Below are 26,843 nucleotides of genomic sequence, written 5' to 3' on the forward strand. Positions count from 1 at the left end.
AGGTGGTTAGTGCTTGCACTTTCCTTGTTTGATCAAGTGATACGTGTAACAACTCGGGTTTTCGTATTTGAATTCGTATTAGTTTACCCGAATCGGAAATATATTTCGGATCTTTCAAATTATTAAAATCTTATATTTATTAGTATTTAAATTTCTTAGACTTATTTTATATTCATATAACTTTCAAACTCGTAAATGCTTAAAAACCTTAAATCACTTAAAACGGCTAAAAGTCGCATTTATAGAACTACCTGGACTAGTTTTGCATATTTTTGACTAAATTAAAAAAACTTAAGCTCAAAGATATCTAAATTAATGTTTTAAATCAGCCCAAACCGTTTTCTTGTTGTCCAAGCCAAATTTTGTTAGCTATTATACTCAATTTTCTCATTAATAGCTTATTTTGTTTCCTAATCGAGTGGATTCATTCATAAATGCATTATAATACTCAATATTAAATCAAAACACCTATAAACCCTAAAAACTACTGAAGTCCACCCATCCTCCCTATATCCCACGAAAGTTCCCTTCTACATTGTCGGTTTCTTCAAGATTAATCAAGTTCTTCAAGCTGTCGTTGACTTTCAAGCTTCAAGACCTCGTTGACCACAATTTCTCCTAGTTCCAATCCTCATTTGCGTAAGTTTTCTTCTTCAATATTGTAGGTTTTCATCTCCTTACAAAAGCCCTCAATCAATTCTTGAGATTGAGGGGATTTACCGTGTCAATTGGATACCGACCCGTTTAAGGGCAAAATAGTCAACAAGATTGATTATTTGATTTTTCTATTTTCTGGTCAAAATTAGATTTCGGTCTAGAAAATTTTTTTGTTTGTTTTGAAATTTGAGTGTACTAACCATAACCCGACTCCCAACACGTTGTTCGGATTCTGGTAAGTACCAGCTCGCTTATTTGCTGAAATTCTCATAACCGGAGTTCTATACATCCGTTTGGATTGATTCCAACGGCTATGTTATCGGTTTTGACTCTATTTTCTTATGTATAAGTTTCAGGCCTGTTTGGGTAAGATCACTCATCACTTGAACTATACTCGTTTAATCATTTTCTCGGTTTACTCGCTTAATCATCGAGGTGAGTAATCACTCCCCTTTTTTCCTTATTTTAAATCTTTTGGGGACATATGCGCACTTTATCTATTTACCTATTATTTAAAACTCAACTTGCAGCTGTTAGTCTTGTGTGTTTAACGATTTATACCTAACGTGTTATATGCTTATATGCTTTACTTGAATACATGTCGGAGAGGTTCAACATATTCTCAGTCTAGTATGATCATACGCCCATCGTGTTAGCTATCTTTCAGTTCATCTGACATCGAGCTTACTGGCAACTTATTTTTGGTAACTAATGCCCATCCGCATGGCTACGGTTAACCCTTGCTTTATATTTGTGTGATTTGTTTATATGCTATGGTTTAAATTGCTTATACCACTTGACACAGTTTGTATTTTTCTTTATTTATTATTTATTATATTATATCTCACTTAACTAGTGTTTTACATACTCAACATGTGTTGTTGACAAAACTTTCTATTTTATACGCATATGCAGGTTATCATAGGAATTTAATGCAAGTTGGTGAAGACTTACTGAAGAATTAAGTTAGAAGAATATTTTAATCAATATCATTAGAAATATAAAATTGTACTGTTGTATTTATGGATTATGTACTTGTTTGTATTTGATTTATTTGAAAATTGAATTTAATTAATAGATATTGTCATTTAAATATTACGTGATAGTACCTTGAGAGTTGTGAGCAATCAGCTCAAGCCCCGACATTTCCGTCGTAGGTTGGGGTGTGACAATACGAGGTTTAACTGTCTAGTTTTTTTATCCACCTAAGTGTTCTGTCACGTAACAATCGACCGGTCCTTAGTTCGGTTTAAGATATCCTACTGCTTGGGTTTTTAGAGAGATTTAGGCTTAGTTATCTCAACTATCTTTTTAGTTGCTAAGATCAACTTTAACATGTTAGTTGTGACATTGAGACTGACCATACTAGTTTTGGAGGACTGATGAGTCTGACCATGTGATCTAGTTACCCTTAGCATTGCTGCCTTTAGAAATCCGGTGTCACAGAGTTCGTGAGATTCCCGAGGCTAGTTAGTCGTTTTCAGGATTTCGAGTCTAGATAGTCTCATTCTTATATCTGGAAGTTCGTGTGTGTGTTTCCATTGTTCGTTTAGTTTATAAGTTTGTTGCTACTAGTTTAGTTAATTTAGTTAAATAAATGGTTTTCAAAATAAAAATAAAAAATCAATTGTTGGTAAGGACTTAGCGAGGGTTCAGTAACAAGATCCGTCACAGCATGCCATCGAATTTGATATACGAGCTTACTCTGGGCCACTTTACGTCTAGTACACTTGTCGTTGTGTGAAACATGGTTTGGTGAATCACTTTTTAAAACTTAAGTTGTGAATCGGTTTTAATTTATATATATATATATATATATATATATATATATATATATATATGATTGATTTCTTTTGAGAACCACTTTGAGTGTTTTACACACATGTAATACGTAAGTGTAAGTAACGTAAAAAAATAACAGTATTTTTTTACACACGGAGTGGAGTTATTACACATGTGTAACTAACATTTAAACTTGTGTAATAATCAAAAATATTTATCCTCTCTCCTGATTAATTTTTTAATCAGATTTATTCTTAGCTACATATTCAATACCCATTTAATTGATTGTGTGGCTCATATTGAGTTCTTAAAGTTTTTACAACTCATCAAGTTATCAAAAGATCATTCCCCTATATATATGTGTGTGTGTGTTTGTGTGTGTGTGTGTATAGACACACACACACACACAATTTCACACAACAATATCTTTCGAGTCATTTCACTATTTTTATTTTTTATGTTTTTTTGTTGTTAGAACAAGTGCTAATACTGTAATCAGTGTTGTAAAAGTCGCCCCCTACCTTGAAGACTTTCTTCAAGTTGCCCTGGATTAGTCGGGGGCGGTTATAGTCGGTCAAAACTTGGGCTAGGCGGGAAAAGTCGGGCTAGGATTCTCTAAAAGTCTGTTAAAACTCGTCAAAATTCGGGCCAAGTTGTCAAAATTTGGGTGAAGCGGTTAAAAGTCGGCTAGGCTACCTTTTTGGTAGGAATAATGCTTTTTTTAACATATATAACATCTAAAAAATAATTTTATTGATATTTGTCATGTCCAAGTACTCTTCGTGTTCTCCGACTACTCTCAAATCCCAGTCCACCGCCTAAAGTGTCACACCCCGACTTAGGGCCTAGGCGTGTGACCACAAGTTGGTACTTGCTTTGTAAATGTATCAGAGTTTATGGGTTAATTTTAGCGGAAGACGTTAGGTTTGAATATAATATTAATTTACATTGAAAAAGTTACTCGGGAATTAAATACCCGAGTATTGGTTTACAAAATATAAGTTTCATATTACAAGGATTTTGTTTATAAAAAACGGAGCCATCTTGTACGCGTTTCTATCTTCATTTAAGACTCCAATCCTTGTTACTGCTACTTATGCCTAATTACCTGCAATGGGCTGGAAAAACACATCAGCTATATGCTGGTGAACACGTATGACTCGATAAAACATTTTGAATGACGATTACAATACAAACATAGTTTTCTCGACAACTCAGCGGAAGCATTACTACTTCCGGTATATGTACCACTGCCCTACACACATAACGGTATTCTCCGAGCAAAACGGCTCTGAACAGAGAACTGGTCATGACCATTTCGCCTGTGGCTTCATTGCCTCTGATTGATTGATTGGGCTTAACGATTATGTATGGATCCAGACACATGCGTATTCGGTCTGAGTTGATTTTATTTTCTACTTTGTATTATAACGTTTTAGAGATTACTCGATCTCATGTAGACATTGATTGACTCGTTAAGACAAACACCCGTTCGTCTCATTGAGTATAAATATGTTTTAACTGATTGAAAAGGTTAACGTATTCACCTGTACCATCGGTGTTGAAAACCTTGACTGATTGATTGATTGTGAATGATATTAACCTATACATAAGTAGGTTTGTATGAATGTTTTGAATGATATTAAGCTATGATTGTAAGCTTAACCTTGAAATCGTTTATCTTTGATTGATTGAATGAAAACACTTGTTTTATGTGACGTTTGATATAGCATGCTTTGGCCTAATAGGTTCAACACGTTGGTATGTTTCTCCAGGTAAGTAAACGGGTCCCTCGGTTGATTGGGATTTGTACGAATAACTTTTCCTCAGGCAAGAAACTTACTACTAGTGATATCCCCCTTACAGTTACTACATGCCCGTCAAATATATCTTTTATTTAACATTACTTAATCGGTGAAGTAACGTGTTATGAAAACTTGATTGTGAATGAATGTTTGTAAAATACGATCAAGGTTAAAGACCATAGCCTCGATTGATAGTCTAAGCTATAATGTAAATAACTTAAACGTAACCCCTACCTTAATGCGGATACTTAGATTAATAATAAGAGAAAGGCAGGGTCTTGATCTACTCGATTATATGATTGCTACTTGATTTATAACTTCGTTCCTTACACGAACTTCGAGAAAATGGTACGTCAGCTTGTTACGGTAATGGGGAACGCCTTTCGATGCTAAATGTGTGAATGTAGAGGTGTGTTTGGGATGAATGGAGTTCAATCCCGTCACCTCCCCTTTATAGGCGATTTTGGACCCCGTCGCGGTACGCGAGGGGTTCTTGTGACCCTTCGCGTACCGCGGCGTCGCAATTTTACGCCGCCTTATGCGGTGGTGACACGTGGCCTGTCACAACGTGCCACGTGTTGACACGTGGTTGGACACGTGTCCACTGACTCAGTAATTCCATCGCGCTACGCGATGGGTTGAGTGTTACCCCGTCGCGTACCGCGATGGGAGAAGATTTTTAGAATTTGCAGTTATGGTCCTTATACTTTCTAGGTTGGTGTATAGAGCCTAAATTGAAGAGGGTAAATGATGTGGTGTTACATAAAGGCCGCCTACCGACTTTTGTAACCTTTACTATAATAAACTGAAAAGATACCGACCAATTCCCAAGATATCACACAAAGAATCCCATAAATTCAATGTTAACCTTTATAGAATAAACAAACTATCTTGTTTGTTTCAGTAGCTAAATGTTGTACTTTATAAGGATTAAATTATTGACATCCTATATTATATCATCACCATCTTATCACCTCACCAAAGTCGGAATGACATAAAAACAAATTGCATTCATTAAATCAGTATTTATATAACAAGTTATTCAATAATTATATAATCAATATTTATTCATTTAATTAGTTAGGGGAAAATTCCCAAATAAGCGTTTATGAAAAACGTTTTTCAGGTATTAAGTGTCATTTGCAAGAAATTCTCAAAATTGGTATTATAATATAGTCGTGACGAGTAGTTTGTATAACCAATTAAAATTTGACACGTGTATTTAAACTAACCATAACGAGCAGGTTTACTAACCATTTACTCGTCACGACTAAATAAGTTTTATGCATCGTAATCAACGCTCACGAGTAATTCATAAGTTCTTTAGTCGCGATGAGTAGATTGTAAGGTTAAACTAGTCGCGAAGAGTCAACTACTAATAAACTACTCGTGTAGGGAATGCAACCACGTAAACTAGTCGCCGCGACTAAAGGACTTATGAATTACTTGTGGGTGTTGATTACGAGGCATGGAACTTATTTAGTCGTGACGACTAAATGACTAGTGAACATGCTCGTTGCAGTTAGTTTAAGGGTACGTGGCAAATTTTAACTGGTTCTACAAACTACTAGTGTGTAATCATAAACTATTCGTCACGACTAGTTTATAATACATATCTTGGGAATTTCTTGCAAATGACACATAAAACCTGAAAAACGTTTTCATAAACGCCTATTTTGGGAATTTTCCAATTAGTTAGGTTTGTCAAGAATTTAAATTGTATAATTCTGCCGAGAACAAAATACATGTTGGCTGTTGGGCTAATAACTATTTTGTGGCAGAATGCAGTTGGCCCAAAGAGTAGGCAACTAGGCCCTAAGAGTTTTTTAAACATTATTGTTACTAAATAATAATTGTAACTAATAATAATCATAATAATTATACTTCAACAACCAAGTTAAACCGTCACTAGTTTTAACTTTTTAACATATTCGTATTTGTAAGACAATGGTTAATTTATTGATTTCATTTCATGTTACAATATACAGAAAATACAAAACATAAATACCTAGCAAGCTTGTAGGCTCATAATAATAAACCTAATATCCAATACTTTTCACAGTCAAATCGGCAGATAATCGCTGCAAACAATAAAAAAAGATAGAAACATAAAACAAAGAACAGTAATAATACAAAATATATAAACTAGTCTCAATCTTAGTTCTTGACTTGTAGGTTCAAATCTTTTGTCAACAAATCCAAACTATATTGTTGGTCTTTAAAAGGTTGACCTTCAAAAAAGTATCTCTAAATTCGTTGGGACAATGTGGTTGTAGTTCATTGATTCACAGTTTATGATTTTATATGTGAGTCCACTAAAATGCTTTTATTTCTCAATTCTTGATATACAATTTGAGAACATTAAATCTCAAAGACTTGTTTTTATGTTGTATTTATATTAAGTTATTATTTTGTTTTTCATTATAGTACCATATGTTGTTACTAAAATATCTTTTAAATATAGATTCATATATAGTATATATGAACCTATTTTTTTATAAGAATGATAAGCATAGGCGGTCTCTTAGATCCATAGGTCAAGAAAATAGAATGTATTGTTAGAATGAAAACAATACTGGTGACGTGGTCAGGTGGCTCTTTGATCCGTAGATCAAGAGATGAGGTCAGTCGATCTAATAAGAAAAACCAAAGTTGCAAAAATCGTTAGACGGACCCTAGGCGGTTGATTGGGGAGTTGGGAGTACTCGACCTTAGTCGGTGAAATCTCGGCCCTAGTCGGAGTGTACTCGGGGATGGCTCACCAAGAACTCGGCCTAGACGTGGACTACTCAGGGATTACTAGTTGATTACTTGGCGCCTAGGCACGATTTTTACAACCATGAGAAAAACTAATCTAATAATATAAATGAAAAGAAGAAAATAGAAAGAAATAAACTGACAACTTGCGGTGTGTCAAATTCGAAGGTAGGTAAAGTGAAAATGGTCGGCTTATCAACCATAAGGAGAACCGAGCAAACCGAAAAAAGGAACGATGTCTGACGTTAAATAAACGAAAAAGATCTGTAAAGCCTGTTCGAGTTAGGAGGTGGCAAAGTGATTGATATATTTATGTGGTATGTAAAGGAGATCGAAGCATGAGTTGGTGGCAAATCAAAGAAATTATTTAGTGTAAGGAAAAACTAAAAGCAAAGAATGAGAATGGATAAGGTGGCCGCAACGGTGGCACACGCCACCCTGTATAGGGATTGAACACGGTGATGATGGCTAGGGTTCGTTTGTGAGTAGGTCAGTAAAGTGGTTGAGAGCTTTGGTGGCTCTGATCCCGTGAAGACAATGATGAAACTGACTGATTATTTCATTAGGTACGGTTACAATATATAGAGAAGATAATGCACGCTAAATACTTAACGAGCACGTGACTAATAATGATATTCAATAGTATTGCCTCTTGGATCACAATCACATTTCATGAATTGTTTTTCTTGTTTTGTTTTGTTTTGTTTTGTTAGCTGTAATTTCTTTCTCTCTTTCGATTACATTATCTATCACCTTCATACACCACATCAAAGTATCTCCATTCAAGATATAAATTTTGTAACAACTTAGAATTTTAATTTATTATTTTGTTAACCGTGACCCGACCCGTTTTTGTGCTTGGGTTATTTTATCAATAAAACATCGCAATTAACGGGTATTCTTATTTTATTAATATTGTTATTATATTTAATTGATTTTTAAAAATATAACTTTCAAACTTATGCATTTTTAACCCTAAACTATAATTTAACCCCATATGGTTTCCTCCAAGAAGTCAAAGGATTAGAATGCAAAATCTGTATAATAATTGTATTAATATATTTATACCCCAAACCCACACCAACCCGAACCCGTTCTTAAGCCAACCCGTTTACCGGACCATTTGTTTGCTTGCACCTTAATTCTCGTAACATCATTGGAATTGATTCACTAAATCAATGGTATTGCCTAAAACGAGTTGTATCGGCGTTGTAATTAAAGAAAAATGATCAATAATATACAGATTACATTATTAACTAAGGGTATGTTTGGCAGGAAGCTTTTAAGAGCTTCAAGCTTCAAACTTTTAAGAAAAAGCTCCTACTCAATTAAAAGTCTTGTTTGGTTCAAGGAGCTTACAGATTAACATTATTAACTAAGGGTATTTTGGCAGAAAGCTTTTAGGAGCTTCAAGCTTCAAGCTTTTAAGAAAAAGCTCCTACTCAATTAAAAGTCTTGTTTGGTTCAAGGAGCTTGAAGCTTTTAGGTCAGGAGAAAAAACTAAAGCTTAAAGCTTCTACTAGTAGCGTTTAGAAAAAGTTCAAGCTTTTAGTATTTTAATTTACTTAAATAACCTTCCAACATAAATATATTTACTATTATTGTTTTTAGTTATGCCTATTTTAGCAATCTTATACATTTTATTAAGAGCTCCAGCTACTCTGTCAAACATCTAAATATATCCAAAAAGCTACAGCTACCAGCTACAACTTCCAGCCACTAGCTACCAGCTAGTTTTGCCAAACATACCCTAAGTCTTCAATAACCTAATCTCAATATATCATCTAACATTGTTTAGATACAATCAAACGCTCATGCACCATATTATGAACCCAGCGACCAAACACCGAAGAGGAATAGAATTATTTTGACATGTGGATAGGCGTTCTAATCTCGTTTAGGGCCGTCGGTGTTCATTCGTCGTTCATAATCAATTCGTCATGGTTTGAGGTAATTAAACCATGAATCATGTTCGTTGCAATCCATTTATCAATAGCCCTAACTTTAATTAAACAATTGTAAAGTGGTTTGATCGATTGTGGATTTTAGGGTTCTTAATAAAATATGGGTAATCTGGATATTGCATTTAAGTTATTATTCTCATTGTTTCACCAACTGACACCCCAGCTCAGCTCAGCTCAGCTGGTGGGTGTGTGTGTTCAACCCTTTGAACCGACCAGGAGAGTGGGTTCAAGCCCCATGGACGCCAGTTTGTTCTGTTATTTTTGTAAATTATTTTAAAGGATTAAATGGTTTATAAATTAATAATAATTAATATCAGATATAAAATATACATTATTTTACTCAACCGACATCATCAAGTTTGCATTTCTTGTCAATTAAGCTCGTTACAAATCTTTGTATATGTGTATATATATATGTGTGTGTACGTATTGTAAAAATGTATTAATAATAAACCTTATTTTATAAAACCCGAAACCATCATTGATGGTTTTCGCCGTTGAACGTTTTTACAGGTTCTTATATTTATTAGATATTATATATATATATTATTTTTAAATAAATATAATATAAATGTGTTAAACGTGTTAATCATGTTTTTACCATTTGATTTTCGTTAAAGATTCTAAAATTTATATTTTATGAAAATTATTTATTTAAACGCTCGTATAATAATTATTTAATATTATATATATATGTGTGTGTGTGTGTGTAATACATGTTTTAGTTATCTACGTAAATATTTATCTAATCATTACATATGATGATTAACTATATAAACATTTATTATATTCCAACTCATAATTATTCAATTAAACTAATTATCTATAAATTTGATTATAAAAAAGGTGATTTTGTAAACATTGAAAGATTAACAATAACTTTTGATTTTTGCAATAATAATAACGATAGAAATCCATCGACCAATCAATAAACATTCTAATCACAAAACACAACTCAAATCACATCGAAATCTTAAATCCATTATACGTGTTATCCCATTTATCATCTCATAATATTAACTAGGAATCGTTGACGGTAAATCCCGAAAAGTTTAACTTTCTCACATCGTCACTTGTATTCCGTTCATCTAATCAGGTGAGTAATCACTTCCCAATTTTAATGTTTTCAAATACTTTTGGGAATTTATGTGTACCTTCTATCAAACTTCATTTTTACGTTGTACTATCAAATGCAAACTGTTAATATTTGTATTGTGTATCAATTGAACGACTAATTTCTATTTGTTAACATGTTTATATATTTATTTATCACATTCGGAGAGGTCCATCATTTATCATTATTATCACATCATGTCGTAGTGGCCGGCGTCCGATCGCATGACAATGGTTTCGCCGACAACTCAATTACTCACTCATGGTAACTAATGCCCGATTTTCCTGGTAACGGTTTAGCCCACACATTATTATTTGTTTGAAATATTTAAATGCTATGATTTGATTGGTTATACTCACATACTACGGTTTTGCGGTTTTTTATTTATATATTATCATATTGTAATAAAAAATTGGTGATTTTCTCACTCAACCTCGTGTTGACTAAAATATCTATTTTGTACACATTTGCAGATTATCAGGTTGGATTGTTTAGCAAGATGAATATCACGTAGAGATGCCTTTTAGGATTTAAAATGGATACAAGATGATTTATATTCGTTTTGTAATATTCTATGAATTTATGTACTCATTTGTAAATTGTTTATTTAAATAAATTAATTAGATATTGCATGATAGTACCTTGTGAGCTGTGAACAATCAGTTCGCGCCCCGACATTTCCGCCTTAGTTTGGGGTGTGACGAATTTGAGCTTAAAAATCCAAATGTACGAATTTAATTTCTCGTCAATTTTTGCTTTTAAATCACTTATCTAATTTGAGTTTATACGATTATCAAATTGATTTAGAATGCAACAAATTGATGAAATCAACTCTAAAAAAATAATATATCTCACTTGTGATCTAGTGGTAGGAAGCTTGAGTTTTCTAACGGAGACTCTAAGGGTATGTTTGGTTGAAAGGAATGGAATGAAGGGGGAATGGAATGAGAGAAGGAATAGAATGGACAAAGGAATGAAATAGATCATTACCATTCCTTTGTCTTGTTTGGTTAACATATGGGAATGAAATGAATAATAACTTTATGTTGTTTGTTATCCGAAAAAATTTTTAGGAATGAAATAGAAATAATAAAAATATTCCTATCCCAAAAATATATATTTAAAAAAAAAACTGAAATGGCGACGGTGGTGGTAGCTCTGGAGATGAAAATGGTGGTGGCGGTGGAGACGGTGGTGGTCGTGGTGGTCAGGCGATGGGGGTGGTGGTGGTCAAGCGATGGTAGCATTAGTAGTGATGGCGGTGGTAGGGTGGTGATGACGGTGGTGGTGGCCAGGCAGTGATAGTGGTGGTGGCGGTTATGGTCGGGTGGCGACGGTGACAATGGTTGCCCTGGTTATGGCGACGATGGTGGCGGTGGTAGTGGTGGTGGTGGTGGCGGCGACGGTGGTAGTGGCGGAGGTGGTGGTGGCGGTCAGATGATGGTGGTGGCTAAGATAGTGGTGGTGGTGGTGGTGGTTAATGTTAGGGGATGGTGTTGTTGAGAAAGTAGGTTGAAGGAGGAATTAAATGAAAAAAAAGAAGGGGGATGGGAAGGAATGGTTTTGATGGAATGGGATTCCATATGTAATGGATGATTCCATTTCATTGTGCAACCAAACACCTCTTATTTCATTCTCACGTAATGAATCATTCCATTCCGCCTGTCATTAATGCATAACAAACGTTACCTAAGTTTATTTCTCACTTGTGCCAATTTGGGTGGATATTATCATATTGACAAAGAATTATTTGAATTAGGCCTTTTGCAAAAGTTGTTAGTTTAAACCCCGAGCTCACCCGGGTTTTCGTCTCACCATGTGTTACGTTAGTCAGTTCTGTTATTGTGGTGACACGACTGTCAAGTGGCAGCCGACTGTATGGTTTCTCGGGAGAACGCTCATTTCAAACTCTAAAAGCCAACATGGCTTCAATTAAGACAACATAATCTTGCTAGAGTAGGACAACAGAGCTCTCCAAATTTGGAGATTGCGGTAGCCTAAATACAAGAAAGTCGTCGTTTTAAAAAACCGTAACTAAAATAATCTTAATGAAACATGTGGCTCGACTCGGCCCGAAACAAAACTGTAACGATATGTAGAAGATTAATTAACAAACTGCAACACCTTAGACAAATCACACATGGCGGTGGACATGAGAAATTATCGGTTCATAAGAAATGTTTTGTGTCTTAAATTATAAATGCGTTTTAGGCTTAGGGGCTGTTTGGCAAACCTCTGAATTATTAAGTGCTGAATGGGTAAGAGGTCTGAATGAGTAAGATGATCTGAACCAGTAAGAGCTGAATGAAATGTATCTGTTTGGTTAGGCATCTGAATAACTGTGCAAAATTATTATTTTACCCCTTTGCGTAAATTTGGTATTAATATCATCCAAAAGATCTAAATGATTTTAAACAAAGTAGATTTATATACATATAATATAATACTAACAAAAGTGTAACAAAATTTATATACAAAAAATACATACTGACCCTAATTTCCAAGAAACCCCAATTCAACAACCATATGTTCAACAAGAGAGGCGCCATTTTTCGGCCACCCCTCCCACCACCCTCACAAAATAATTCAGCAACATGAGAGGGTATAGACAAGCGGCGGTGCACGGCGGCTAGTGATGGTGGTGTGTTGGCGGACTCTTGTTGAACAACATAGCCTTTACTCTTCGTCTCTTACCCTTTTTTCTGGTCACCAGTCATCGAATTTCCGGTGACCTTGTTAATGACGGCGTTGGAAGGGTTGATGCAACAATAAATGGTGAAAGGTTGTGGTGGTTGTGTTCGGTTGTGGCTGGGGTCGGTTTTACGGTGAGAATGGGTGACTGCGGTTAGGGTTTCACCTAGAGCCGCATCTCCGGCGAGCCCTTACCGGTTCTCCGGCGACGACCCATCACACATGGTGGCTGGATGATAAATGGAGGGTAATTTGGTCTTGGTTCCATTCAGAAACCATCTATTCTCATTCAGCATCAGTTTCACGCTGAACCATTCAGAGGTTATATATCTGACCGAATCAGATTTAAGGGTTGAACCAAACGTTCTGAATCTGACAGATTCAGACGTTTGCCTCTAAATGGGTCAGATTCAGACTCTACCAAACAACCCCTTTGTTAATTATGGAACACATAAAAACTCCACTACTTATATGAAAATACAGTCGAGTGACACCCGAATATCAAATATTAGTAACTCCATTGAAAAAGAAATTCTAGCTCCCACAGCTTAGTAACACCATTGAAAAAAAATTCTAGCTCCCACAGCTTAGTAACACCATTGAAAAAAAAATTCTAGCTCCTTCATGTTAAAAAAACCGATGAATTAATATAAATGCAAATCCAAAACTATTTTTTATTGGCCCTAGCTTTGTGATATTTTGTGTCCTATCATATCTATGACTGTATATTTCCATGCATTAGTACGTTAGTCTGCAGCTAAAAGACAAGTCTCTCATCTTTGTCCCCTTTTTTAAGTTGGATGGTTTATCTTTTATGTATATAATTCTATAAAACATGAGGGTTTTTTTATTCACTTAAAATTATTCTTTATACAGAAAAAAATATATATACTTCTATAGTGAATTGTCTGTTTGCATGACACTAATTGTCGTATAAAAGCATGTGTCCTTGTTTCCGGGCCGGCTCTATGATAGGACGAGCCAGAGAACCGACCAAGGCATGTAATTTTTGGTGGTAAAAAAATTGTGTTTATATATATATACTAGTTATATTAACGGGGTTGTTTTATATTATTTGTTTCAAATATTTATTTACTTTTTGAATTTTTATTGTTTATTGTATGAAAATTAATAATATACTTATACTTATGGTTTGATAATAAATTGTTTCATAAATAAATGAGATATTATAACCCGGTTTAAAAACTATATGAGTTTGATGAGACCCAAGACCCGTTTATTTTTTTTACTATAAAATTGGGTTTTTTAATTATAAATAATATATCTTTTTTTAAATAAATCAAATATTAATTTTTAGTATATCCCTACTTTATAGTATTTTTATATAAAATATTTGGTGAGATTAGTTCTTAATTTAATGAAATGTTATAACCCGTTTAATAAATATCTGGGCTTAATGAGACCCATACCCGTGAATTCAGGTCAAATGCATGAGAAACCTCCATTTAAAAATCAAGCAAATCTAGTGACTCCGAAAAAGAGAAGCGACCACATCACGACACGTAGGAATTTTGTGTTTTCGTTTATATATATTATATAGATATATAAGCTTAAGTTCATGTGGGAAATAATTTTAATGCAAGAAATAATTTTAACAAATCAAAACTTTTATTTTTATTTTTGTATTTAATTAATCAAAATGGTACCTGTGTCAACATTTCAATTGCTTTTTTTGCAACTAATAAATGGTTTAAAGGTTTCAAATAATATTTGTTTTCTTTTCTTTCAATTTCTTTATATCCTTGTAATTCTTAATTATTTATCATCATTTATATTTACATTTTCATGGGTTATTCGTTAAAATATCAACGCAAATTAAAGTAGCATCAAATGTCAAATTACAATAAATTTCTTCTGGTACGGTACATATTTAAATTATCGTTGTTATTTTATTGATCATGTTTTTTCAATCCAAATCACACGTTTTTATTTTAATTATCTAAATCGATATTTTATCCAAATTATATTTTCGTACTTTACATTAATTTTCAATCAATCTTTGATCGGAAGCTTATAAATTTTTTATTATTATTATTTTAAATATTTTTAATCAATCTTTTATGTGTAAGCATATACGAGTTAGGTGTAGGTGAAAATAATATGAACTAACAATTTTTATGCAAATATGAGTTATGTGTAGATTAATATTAGTTACGTGTTGGTGAAAATGAAATGAAGTAGCAATTTGTAAACCTACCAAGAATTAACAATCTGTGTTGGCAAAAATATATATTTTATATAGATAAAACTAAAACAAAACAGCAAAAGTAGTCCTTTATGTTTGAACGTTTTTCCAGTGGACGTCCTTTGTAAGAAAAAATAGCAGAAAACATACTTCATGTTTCAAATCTCTAGCACGTGACGTCCTTTGGCATTAACTCCGTTAAATTTTCTTGTTAAAACTTGTCATGTGCAAGGCACATGAGGGTAATTATGTAATTTAACAATCAATTTAACAAATTATAATATTTATTACATACACACCTTATATTATTTTTTAATTAAAGTTTTTCAATTTAATTTTGGACCATTGATTACACTTAATCAATGGCTAGATCAGCTTCTCGCACTTCTCCTAATAATCTCACTTCTCGCCTAAACAATCCTCTATTCGGAATTTCATCTCTGATATACTTTTTTTAGCTAAAGAGAATAATGGGGACATTTATTCTATATATTTTGATATTTAAAATCATTTTTTCAGATTGATAATGATCCTTCATTTTGTAGTGAACTAGCAAGTTCTTTTTATCGGAATTATAGTTATCTGAATAATTGTTCTAATAATAAGAATCCCGACAATGATCCTTCCAGGAAGTAATTTACCGAGAAATGATTGTTTTCTCAGCAAGAGGACAAAAATACAAAAATCTTCTTTTCCTAGAACATAACTTAATTGATTTTCTTTAGAACACTCATTCGAGTTAAATCATACCATATGGAACAAGTATTAAAAAAAAAAACTCTTTGGGGTATCTTTAATATGTATCGAAATATACATAACTCAATTAAATATATATATGATTGATTTGAGAATCATTTTGAGATTTAAGAACTCGAAAGAACTCAATGTAACAATTTTTTTTGAATTTTTTTACACACATTTAATACGTAAGTGTAAGTAACGTTAAAAAAATAACAGTATTTTTTACACACCGAATCAACTTATTACACATGTGTAACTAACATTTAAACTTGTGTAATCATAAAAATCTTTATTCTCTCTCCTGATTAATTTTTTAATCAGATTTATGCTCAGCCAGATATTCAATACCTAATTAGTTGATTGGGTGGTCCATATTGAGTTCTTACAATTAATCAAGTTCTCAACATATCCCTCATATATATATATATATATATATATATATATATATATATATATATATATATATATATATATATATATATATTGTTACGTTGAGTTCTTTCGAGTTCTTAAAACTCAAAGTGGTACTCAAAAGAAATCATATATATATATATATATATAGGGAAAGTATAAGAAGAAAACCTATTCCAGTTGAGAAAACCCTGAAAACTCAAATGAGTGGTTGTGGTGTTGTCATGTGTTCACTGGATATATTTAATTGTTTTTTAAGTAGAAGGGTATTTTAGTCTTTTTGTGTTCCGTCTTTTAATAGTTTTATCTTGTCAAATCACCGATTTTTGAGGTGCATTCATATATCTTAACATCATCAGAAAATTTCAAATTGATTCCTTCCAGGTTACCGGTTTTCAAGTATGTCTCCCAAAGCAAAGCGATTCTTAGATTTTTCAGCATTTTCTCCTTCAAAGAGACAACATCAACTAACAGCATTCGATTCTTTAGATATTCATCATTCCAGTGTTGACTCCGTCGTGTGCGTTGATGTTTTTCCTGCTGTTCATCAAATGAATCCAACACCTGACATACCTGTAGTTGTTGAAGTTGTTTCAGTTGTTCATCAAGTTAATCCAACACATGGTGTACCTGTAGCTGTTGACGTTGTTCCAGTTGTTCATCAAGTTAATCCGGTCACCGCAGTCAACCATTTCGATGTTTATTAAGTTTCTAATGAAGTTACAACTTCGGTTATATCTGGTTCTCCAATTCCTGATCCCCAAGAAATTTGTTTTTGTTTTTTATGTGATAATTATCATTCTTATCCAAGTTTGATGGGTGGTGAGGAATGCTTATTCTGGCAGTGTGCTTTAGTCAGTCCTAGTACCTTATAACTTTTTTGGTCATTACACTCATGATATAAACACTTTTGAAATCTGAATGCTTGTTTGTTTTAGTCGTGCTTGTTTTCTAGTTGTTTGTTGTTTTTCTTTGTATTTTTCTGTATTCCCCTATCTGTTGTCACATTTTGCTAGTATGGTCTTTATATGTTGTATGACATTTATATTATGATAACTTGATAACTCATGTTTTTATTAATTATGTTTTTGACTTGTCCTTCAAATGGTAACATATGTCGTCTACATTATAACATATGTTTTAGCACGGTTATTAACAGATGACTTTTTTGTATATTGTTTTATGTTTTTTCTCGTTATGGTAAATTGTTGTTTAATGTAAAACCAGGTTACCAAATAATAAAACAGACCAAACTTTGAGTCGAGTTACATCATTAAACTATTCTTCTACATAATTAAACAAACGTAAATAATTCAACCTACACTAAACAAACGGTAAACCTAAAATAAAAATACAACATAATTAAACATTAAACAACCTATTTTCTCCCCCAATTGTAGTAGTCCCATGACTCTTCAGAATCACTAACATAGTAAAAGGGGTCAGGTTCAGACTCGTAACCATCTGGTTCTGGTTTTGGAGGTGGAGGATAATGGATTGGTGGTTCGTATTCCGCCCCGGGGTCTGTTTCGTACCCTTCTGCCCAATTAGGTACCATTTGTGTGGGTCGAAGAGTAGGAGGAGGTGGAGGTGGAGGGTGGTCGTCTTCATGTGGGTTCCCGTGTACTTGTGGCTGATTGTTAACCCCACCATTCGGTTCAACTTACACGATTCCAGTTTCTACTTGCTGGTTAGCCGGGTCAACCACATTGTTAGTAGGGTTTAGTGCAAAAAAACTTTTGTTTTCAATAACATCATCTGGAGGTGTACTTGGGGCAGGATACATTTTTGTATATGTTTTTGTGTTGTGGTAGAGTAAAAGGTATTACTTGAAATCTGAATGGTATGTTGGTGTGAGTTTGGTTGATGACACCTATTATTTATTTCTACAAACACTTTTGATTGAAGTCCCCCTTTGTACCCCTACCCCATTTATTTTATTGTAGTTGGAAGATATTTTTTATATTTTCTTGTACTTTTTTGTGTTGTCATACTTCTCCCCCTACATTATGTTTACTTTTTCTTCTAAAAACACAATTTTAAGACTAATGTTATCCACCTTCCTTCACCCACTCTTTCTTTTTATTGCGATGGATGTCCCAGCCGGCTACAATGATGATATCACATTAACTACTCCAAGCAGTCATGTTTTTAGCATACCTTTTGATTAGTCTACTTCAAAATAATTTCCTGAACCACTTAGTTAGTCCCATGTAACATCCCGAAATTTCTAACAATAAATAATTAATATATTATTTATTTAAGATGGAAAAGTTTACTTGAGTTAATAGAAAAATAGTTAAATGGTAAAGATGGAAAGATAATTAGGCTAATTAGATGTAATTAATTATGGACCAAAAAGAAAAGATGGGCAAAAGGTCCATGGGCTTACGGGAGTATAAATACCCCTTAAAACTCTAATCCTTTCCATTTTCATGCATCTCCACATCATAACCTACACCATCAAAACACACACTTAACCCAATTCCCGTTTTTGAGAAAACCACCCACAAAGACACAAAGATTCCCGGAGATCTAGCCGTCGGATCAGTCTCAAATTTTAACTGAGTGTTCATGGTATATAAATGAAGATTTCCACTGATTAGATCTTCGATCAGAGGTCTGGAAGTCCGATGTTTATCAGCAAAACCATAGCATCTCAAAAGTGAAGATTCCGGAAACTGTTCAGCTGTTCCGGTGACTGTAGCGGCAGTTTCCGGCGAAGGTGAGCTGATGGATTTGTAGATTGGGACGAGATGGTTTCGTGGCCGCTTGAATCACTCAAATCGAAGTTCGTTTGATATGGTTTTGAGCAACTCGAGTGATTTCAAACAAAAACCTCAAAGGTACGTTTTTGTTAAAAATGTTTACTTTTCATGAACGGATTTACATGAAAATTGGTAGAATGATAGCTAGGGTCTAGACAAATCGTAAAGTTGCAAACTTGAAGATTAAAATGGACTTAACAAACTCATGGTTATAAACGGCTCGTTTAAATAAACCCTAGGTTAAGACTTATCCGTTTTAAGCCAATGGTCCAAACTTTATGGTTCCCCGGGTTAAGACTTATCCGGAAATGTATGTGGGAATGTTTAAGGGAATGGTTAACATCATATCAAGGTTTGAATGTTGTTAAAACCAAACTCGTAGCTGCTGCATGTTAAGTTCGCTTGCTGAATAAGTTTGCCTACTGGTTAAGTTCGCCTGCTGGTTAAGTTCGCCACGTATAGGTTCGCCTGATAACAAGTTCGCTTATATATCTAAGTTCGCTTATATCTAAGTTCGCTTATATTGAGACCCGGATACCCAACGACTTGTAAATGTATACATATAGGTGTATACACTTGATGGCATGCATCGTAAAGACCTAAGGAGATGAAATACATGAACATTAAAATAAAGTAAAACCCTAAATGCTAAGTAAAAGAAAACTAATACTAGACCACTAGATTGGATCAGACGAGTATTGATGCATGCACCCTGTATACAGTTAACAGGGCACCGTTAAAGAAAAGAATTACAATAAATGGAGAAAGGAACATAATCCAGGTGAGTTTCTAGTCCCTTGTTATGTTTTCGGGGCTGTGTGCATACTCGATGTGATAGTTAATACACTTACCTTAAATGGTAAGTGTATGCCATGTATGGTTTATATGTTATTTATGTATGTGAATGAAAGTTTGTCGGTACGTGAACAATCTTCGGATATTGCACGTATTGGCAAGGGAGGTATGTATATGATTGTTGAATGTGTATGTTAGATATACGTATAACATATGAGTATGTATGAATGATAAAAAGGAAGTATATGCATGTTATGGGTATGTAAAGATAGTACGCACGAATATGAAGAAAGAGGGATCAGACCCTAATAATATCTGAGATAGAGAAGAAATGGATCAGACCCTAATAATATCTGAGATTGAGAAGTAAAAAGGGATCAGACCCTAATAATATCTGAGATTGACAAGAAAAGGATCAGACCCTAATAATATCTTAGATAGACAAGAAAGAAATCAGACCCTAATAATATTTGAGATAGACAAAGGAAAGAGGCACCAGACCCTAATAATATCTGAGATTGAATGGACAGTAATTATATAGTATGAAAGTAATAAAGTATAAACGTATGTATGAAATTGTATAATGAAAGTAAATGAGTAAAGTAATTATTATGTATCTTCGGATTCATAAAGGAAGGTAAGTGTATGCATTATATGATATGTGATTAACTAGAACTCACTCAGCGTAGCTGACTTTTAGTATGCACGCTGGTGAGTAGGATGAGACAGCTGGCTTGAGTGGGGGACACATGGCAGAAGAATAAGAGTCTGGCATCTGAAAACTGATGATGTTCTATATTTAATGTTTTAAATTTGAAAGACAAGTATCTTTTAAGACAAGTTATGGTTTATTATTGATATGTTAATGAAAGTTTTATATTCCGCGCAAAGTTTTAATTAACTCTGATATTTAGAACTGTGTTTATTAGTAAATCCAACGTCCAAATGTGAGGCACCGGTAACGGAGCCTTACATCCCACCAGTCAAGGTAGTATTTCATTAAGTCATATTAATGTTTTAAGTCTAGTTTGTAGTACGCTAATCCAGGGACCTCTAATCCATTTGTTTTATAAATGTTTTTTGTTTTAAGGGTTCCAGGTGGTTTCCATTTGTTTTAATGCTTTTATTCCCATGATTTTATAACTTAAAATCCTTTATTTTTGAAGAATTATATTTTCATATGTCTACTATATCTAAATGATTTTTTTATTTTTTTTTAGAGAATGTCTTTAGCAACCAAACATCCTTAGGCCAAAATGATGTGGTATCTCCTGTTTCTATAGAACCAACAATTCTTCAAGAAGAGGATGCCTATTATGTTTATTATTCTCCTAATGGTTCGAAGTTTTGGCGTCCAAAGATTGATAACAATTTAAAACCTGTTGAAGGCACTATTTTTAAATCATGGGAAGATGTTGTTACTATGTATTGTAAGTACGCTGAAGAATCTAGTTTTTCGGTCCGCAAAGGCCAGACTAAGAAATGGAAAGGGGTCGTTACACACAAGTATTTGAGGTGTAATAAGTACGATACCCCCCAAAGCAAATGTTCCTTTGATTCCTTGTCCGAACCGTCAATGTATGTCAGGAAGAAGACATTTACCGTAACTGATTGCAAGGCTCACATAGGTGTTTCATTTTGTCGTGAAACTTGTAACTTTATTTTGTCTAAGTTTGTAGAAGATCACAATCATTGTCTTTTTGACACTTTTAACCGTGACTTGACTAAGATTTCTAGAAAGCTTTCATTCTCAACCAAAAAATTTATCCACCAGATGATCTTAAATAGAGTTGGTCCTACTGTTGCTCATCGTGTTCTTGTCTCAATAAAGGGTGGTCATCATAACGTTAGAGGTACACCTATTGATTTCAAGAACTTTTATAATGGAATGAGGATTTTCATAGGTGATAGGGATTCACAGTTAGTTATTGACCGGTTGAAAGATCGTTATGAGTGTTGCCCCGAATTCTTTTTGATTTTACAGTTGAGAATGGCAAGTTAAGATCTATCTTTTGGGCTGCTGAGATATCCAAATTGAATTATAAAGCTTTTGGTCACGTTTTGGCTTTTGATGCCACCTATCAGACTAATAGGTTAGTCATTTGATTTCAGGTTTTGTTTTTTCACTTATCTTATGTACTTTTATCTATAAAACATATGTTTTAAGTGTTTTTTCACTTTACTTTTCCAGGTACAAAATGATATTTGTTCCTTTTACTGGCGTAGATCACCACAAAAAATGTGTTACTTTTGGAGCTGCCTTGATCAGTAGTGAGACTATCGACTCTTACAAATGGTTGCTTCAATCCTTTCTAATTGTCATGGCCAACAACCCAAGATAGTTTTAAGTGATCAGGATCCTTCTATGCGGCAAGCAGTAGTCCAGGTATTTTCTGAGTCACGTCATAGGCTTTGCATGTGGCACATAATGAACAAATTGCCGGCCAAGGTATTTTCTGAGTCACGTCATAGCCTTTGCATCTGTGTTTTGTTTTTTTGATATGTTTTTGTTTCTTTTTACATTAGGTATCTGGTGATGTTATTGAGAATACTAATGTTCGTTCTAGAATACATCGTTTGGTTTGGAATATGTTTATCACCCCTGATACATGTGAGTCCAGATGGCACTATCTTATTGAGAAGTTTGGTTTACAAGACAAAGAGTGGCTGAATGAAATGTTTGAGATCCGTGATCGTTGGGTTCCTGTTTATTTTCGAGAGATCCCTTTTTGTTGTTTGATGAAGACTACATCTCGTTGTGAAAGCTCTAATGCAACATTTAAAGTCAACTCAACTAGCGCTAACACTCATGTCCAATTTATGCTATGTATGGAGTCTAGACTAGACAGTCAACGTTACTCTCAAAGAAGTTGTGAGTATAAGACTTCATCTGTTTCATTTAAAAGTACTATTGATGGAGAAATAGAGAGACATGCATTTGAGTCGTACACTCAAGCCATCTTTAATGAAGTTAGAAAGGAGATAATGAAAGGGAAGTACTGTTGTTATGTTACACATACTGAATCCGTTGATGCTCATGTTTTATATTCCGTGACTCAGTTGGACAAAAGGAAGGACATAACCAACGTTTTTCTGGTACGTTAAGGATCTTGTTTGGTCACTTTACCATAATTTTTGTTTTTAACATATTTTATACGTTTACCTAAAACATATGTTATAAGTGAAGTCTACGTTAATATATGTTATAATCATACATTTTATTTTTATCGTATAGGTTAACTTTGATCCTGCTAACAACTCAGCCTTTTGTTCTTGTATGAGATTCACTCGTATTGGTTTTTTATGCCGCCATGTGTTTTGTGTTTATAGAATTTAAAAAGTTGACAAGATCCCGTTGAAGTATGTAAGTGATAGGTGGAAACGGGATGTTCTACCTAGAAGTGTTTTCTCAATTTCAAATCGTTTTAGTGTGGATTCCAATCCTCAAAGTGTTTTACGTTTTGAGGTTTTGGAGATGGTAAGTCAGTGTGTTGACATGTTGAGGGTTGACTCTGAAGGTCTAAACTCTTTTGCTATGAAGATAAAAGAGTTAAAGTCTTTGTTCTTTGAAAAAAGTTTTAGAAATGCGGATGCCGTAGATGATAACGAATATGTTTTTGAAGAAATTATTGAGAATGTCAACGAAGGTGATGATTTTATTGAGAATCCGGATGTTGTTCGCACAAAAGGATGTGGCAAGGTTCGTCGAGTGATAGGTGACTCGGAGAAAATTGTCGAGAAGGCAGGTAAAGTCACAAGGTTATGTCGTACTTGTGGTGAGTATGTTCATCATGATTCTCGTAATTGTCCTTTAAATCCGAAGAACAAGAAGAAAAAGTCTTTGGCAGAGCCATAAAGCAGCGACAATGTTTAGGTAGTTCATGGTGGGGTTAATAAATAAATTTCATAGGAAGACATGTTTAGTTTTTGATTCTTATTTTGTTATAATCTTTTAGCATGCTCTTTCCTAATTACTACCTAAGGATCATGTATGACATTTGCAAGTTTGTTTAATGGTTATCCCGTTTTATTTTTATTTTTTGTTTTTTGCAGCTTCCCTTTTTTTACTTTTTCTTTTTTAATAAATTTCTTAAAAAAGGAAGGACATAACCAACATTTGGGACTTAACAACCATTTGACCTTTGGACTTATATTTACCACCATATTTATTAACACATCAAATCTTCATCTAACCTCCCTCACCTTTTTTCATTATATAAAGGATAAGGAGATAGTTAAACTCTTGTTTTCTTCAACATCCCTTTTTCCAATTTTTATCATGCCTGCACCTCGACGTAGATTAGTTCCTCTTTCTAGGATTAAAATAGAGTCATCTTCCATAATGCACTATAAAGCTGTGGTCGAAAGAGAGAACCTACCTTTCTACAAAATTCACCCAAATTTCGTTGAACCTAAAGTTGAAGATTTTAACTACAAAACCCCGAAGGTTGAGAGGCCCAAAGTTGAGCAAAGTTGCATAAGAAATTCAAGTCCATGCGGTCAACATCATGATGACGAATGGATGTTTTACTATAATTTTGACAATCCCCTCCCTAACATCACCACTCTTTTTCCATACCCAACTCCGTCTTTTGACTTCTGTCACTGTTGCGAACGTTTATACTTTGTTCGTTAGTTTGTGACCCCCTCAGTTTAGATATTCACTTTCTAAAAGTATGTACTCTTGTTATGTTGTTTAAGGGATGTTTTTAGTTTTATTTATGTTAAATGTATCTGGGAACGGGATCCCATGTATCTACCACCCTTAAATGTATTAGGTGGTTTTTTATGTGTTTTCCCAATGTATGTGTACTATGGTTAGATTTGGTTAGATTTTATTTTCTTTTTTTAAATGTACTAGTTCACGTGACTTTGTGTTTGGTTGCTACTTATTTTTATTATATTGGGAATTGTGTCAAGGACCCATAGTTCACGTCACAGCTGTGAAGGACCCATTAATTGTCCTACAACTTTCCCCTCCTACCATATTCTCTTGCATTTATTTTCTTGTATTACTTTAACATTTTTTATCTCCACCCGCTGAGTTGTTGTTAAATACCCATCCAACACTCACCAAGTCATTCCACACGGCTGCCTTGAAAAACCATATTCATAAAATCAGTCTCATCAGTATGTATGTCTGCTACTTCCATAAGGTTGCCACCTTACATACGTCTTGGACTGATTTGAATCCTGGACGCCGTTTTTATTCATGTCCTCATATGGTATACAATTATGTTAAATACACTATATTTTTGTAATTTTCATTTTCCTTTTTTGTTTTTTAAAATGCAGGAGAACAAGTGTGGTTATTTTGGTTGGCTATATCAGCCTATGTGTGACCGTTCTAAGCAAATCATTCCTGGGTTGTTGAAATCAAAAAACAAGCTTGAAGATGATGTTAAAGTTTTGCAACGTCAAATACGCGTTAGGGACATTCTTATTGTCATGTTAACTTTTTTTTGGTTGTTTTTGGTTCTCTTATTTTTTATTTAGTTTTTTAGTTTGGTTGGGACCCTAGTTTGGTTTGGTTGCTTAGATAGGTTATTTTATCAAGTATTAAAGTGTATCGTACATGCTTTTAGTTATCATTCCTAGTTGTCTTATCCTACTTAACTAGCTTTATCTTTAGCTGATATGCCTTATCAGGGACCTGTCTTATCATCCTACATAGTATATATTACGAGGTAAATGTGACCCTACCAAGAGTACTAGCTTGAAAATAATATGATCTAACTTATAAAAGTACAACATAGTACAATATGCTTTAAAAAACATTTTTTCTTTTTTAACATCAGGTGTACCTTTTGTAGCATTTATATACGAAGACGAAGACATGTAGCAACATTTATAAAGCGTGTTTTCCTTTTTTTTTCTGTTCGTTATTTTGGATATATATTTTTTTTAACTATGTTTTTGAAATGCAAGGTATATGGTTTTTTACTAATGGGCTGTTAGTAGTTGTTACAATAAATTAATCTTTACTTTCACTTAGCATAAAAACGGATCCCACATAAACTGACCTTTAAGTCTACAACTTTTCTTCTAACTATATGCTTTTAACTATGTTTTCGAAATGCAGGCTATATGCTTTTTAGCTTATTTTTTTCATTCACCACTCGACCATGCCATTTTAGGAGAAAGTGTTAACATATGTTTTGTAACAATAGTTCAAGTTCGAAAACATGGATAAAATATGTTAGGTATGGTATCTTAAAACATATGTTAACATTGATATGTTATGTAAACAGGCTTCACATATTGTATATAATAAATCGTATGGTCATTGTCCCGAAATCGTATTGTCAAACTAGCATACCTGTTGGTCAAACTAACATTTTTATTTTTTTCGAATGTTTTCCAAATTGTCACGTGTTCAAGAAATTAAGTGTACTCCCCCCCCCAACATTTTATTGATTTTATAAATGGTCCCCCGACTTATATATTTGTAACTGTGTTGTTTTCCTGTTCCACGTGTACAATCAACTACAGTACAACTACGCAAGTGTCACAACTACTATTCCACGTAAACAATAAATGGTCCTCCGACTTATACCTTTTGGAGATGCCTTACCCATATATTATATGAATAAATATTTTAACAACATACTAGAATTTTAACAACTAGGTTTTAATGCTTTTTTCACAGTCAAATAAAGGCTTTCGATAACAATGACAACTACTAGGTTAAAAATATTTTAACAACATACTAGAATTTTAACAACTAGGTTACTAATATTTTAATTCTTTTTTCACAATCAAATAAAGGCTTTCTGTAATGATAAATAAACATACTAGAATTTTCAACAACATTTTTTATGATACCTAAATTGTTTAGTCAACCTACCATACCTTTTGGTTAATCCTCACGTGTTCAACTAACGCAAGTCTTTTCCCCCACGTTTGACTGCTTTTGTTTCATTTTCCACTATAGTTGGCTACTTAAGATATTATATTTTGTATCTTTTACACTTTTGTACTGTAGGCTACTTTTAAATATTTTATCTTCCTTGGAATTCCCTACAGGGAGCCACATAATCTCTATTTCCAAAAACACTTTTTGTCCACAAATTAACATAATAATTTAAGGTCCCATAATTATTACATGCCACCGTCATATTCTAAAACAAAAGTATAAGGTCCCACAACATA

At 33.7% G+C, this 26,843-nt stretch overlaps 1 pseudogene; it reads left to right on the forward strand.

Moving 5' to 3' along the window:
• The first annotated feature begins 21,114 nt into the window (after positions 1–21,114).
• Positions 21,115–23,547, forward strand: LOC143562044 (protein FAR1-RELATED SEQUENCE 5-like; annotated as a pseudogene).
• The last annotated feature ends 3,296 nt before the right edge of the window (positions 23,548–26,843 follow it).

Source organism: Bidens hawaiensis, unplaced genomic scaffold, assembly GCF_021521415.1.
Source record: "Bidens hawaiensis isolate Kalapana, Puna unplaced genomic scaffold, B.hawaiensis_p1.1 tig00020895_1, whole genome shotgun sequence".
Taxonomy (NCBI): Eukaryota; Viridiplantae; Streptophyta; class Magnoliopsida; order Asterales; family Asteraceae; genus Bidens; species Bidens hawaiensis.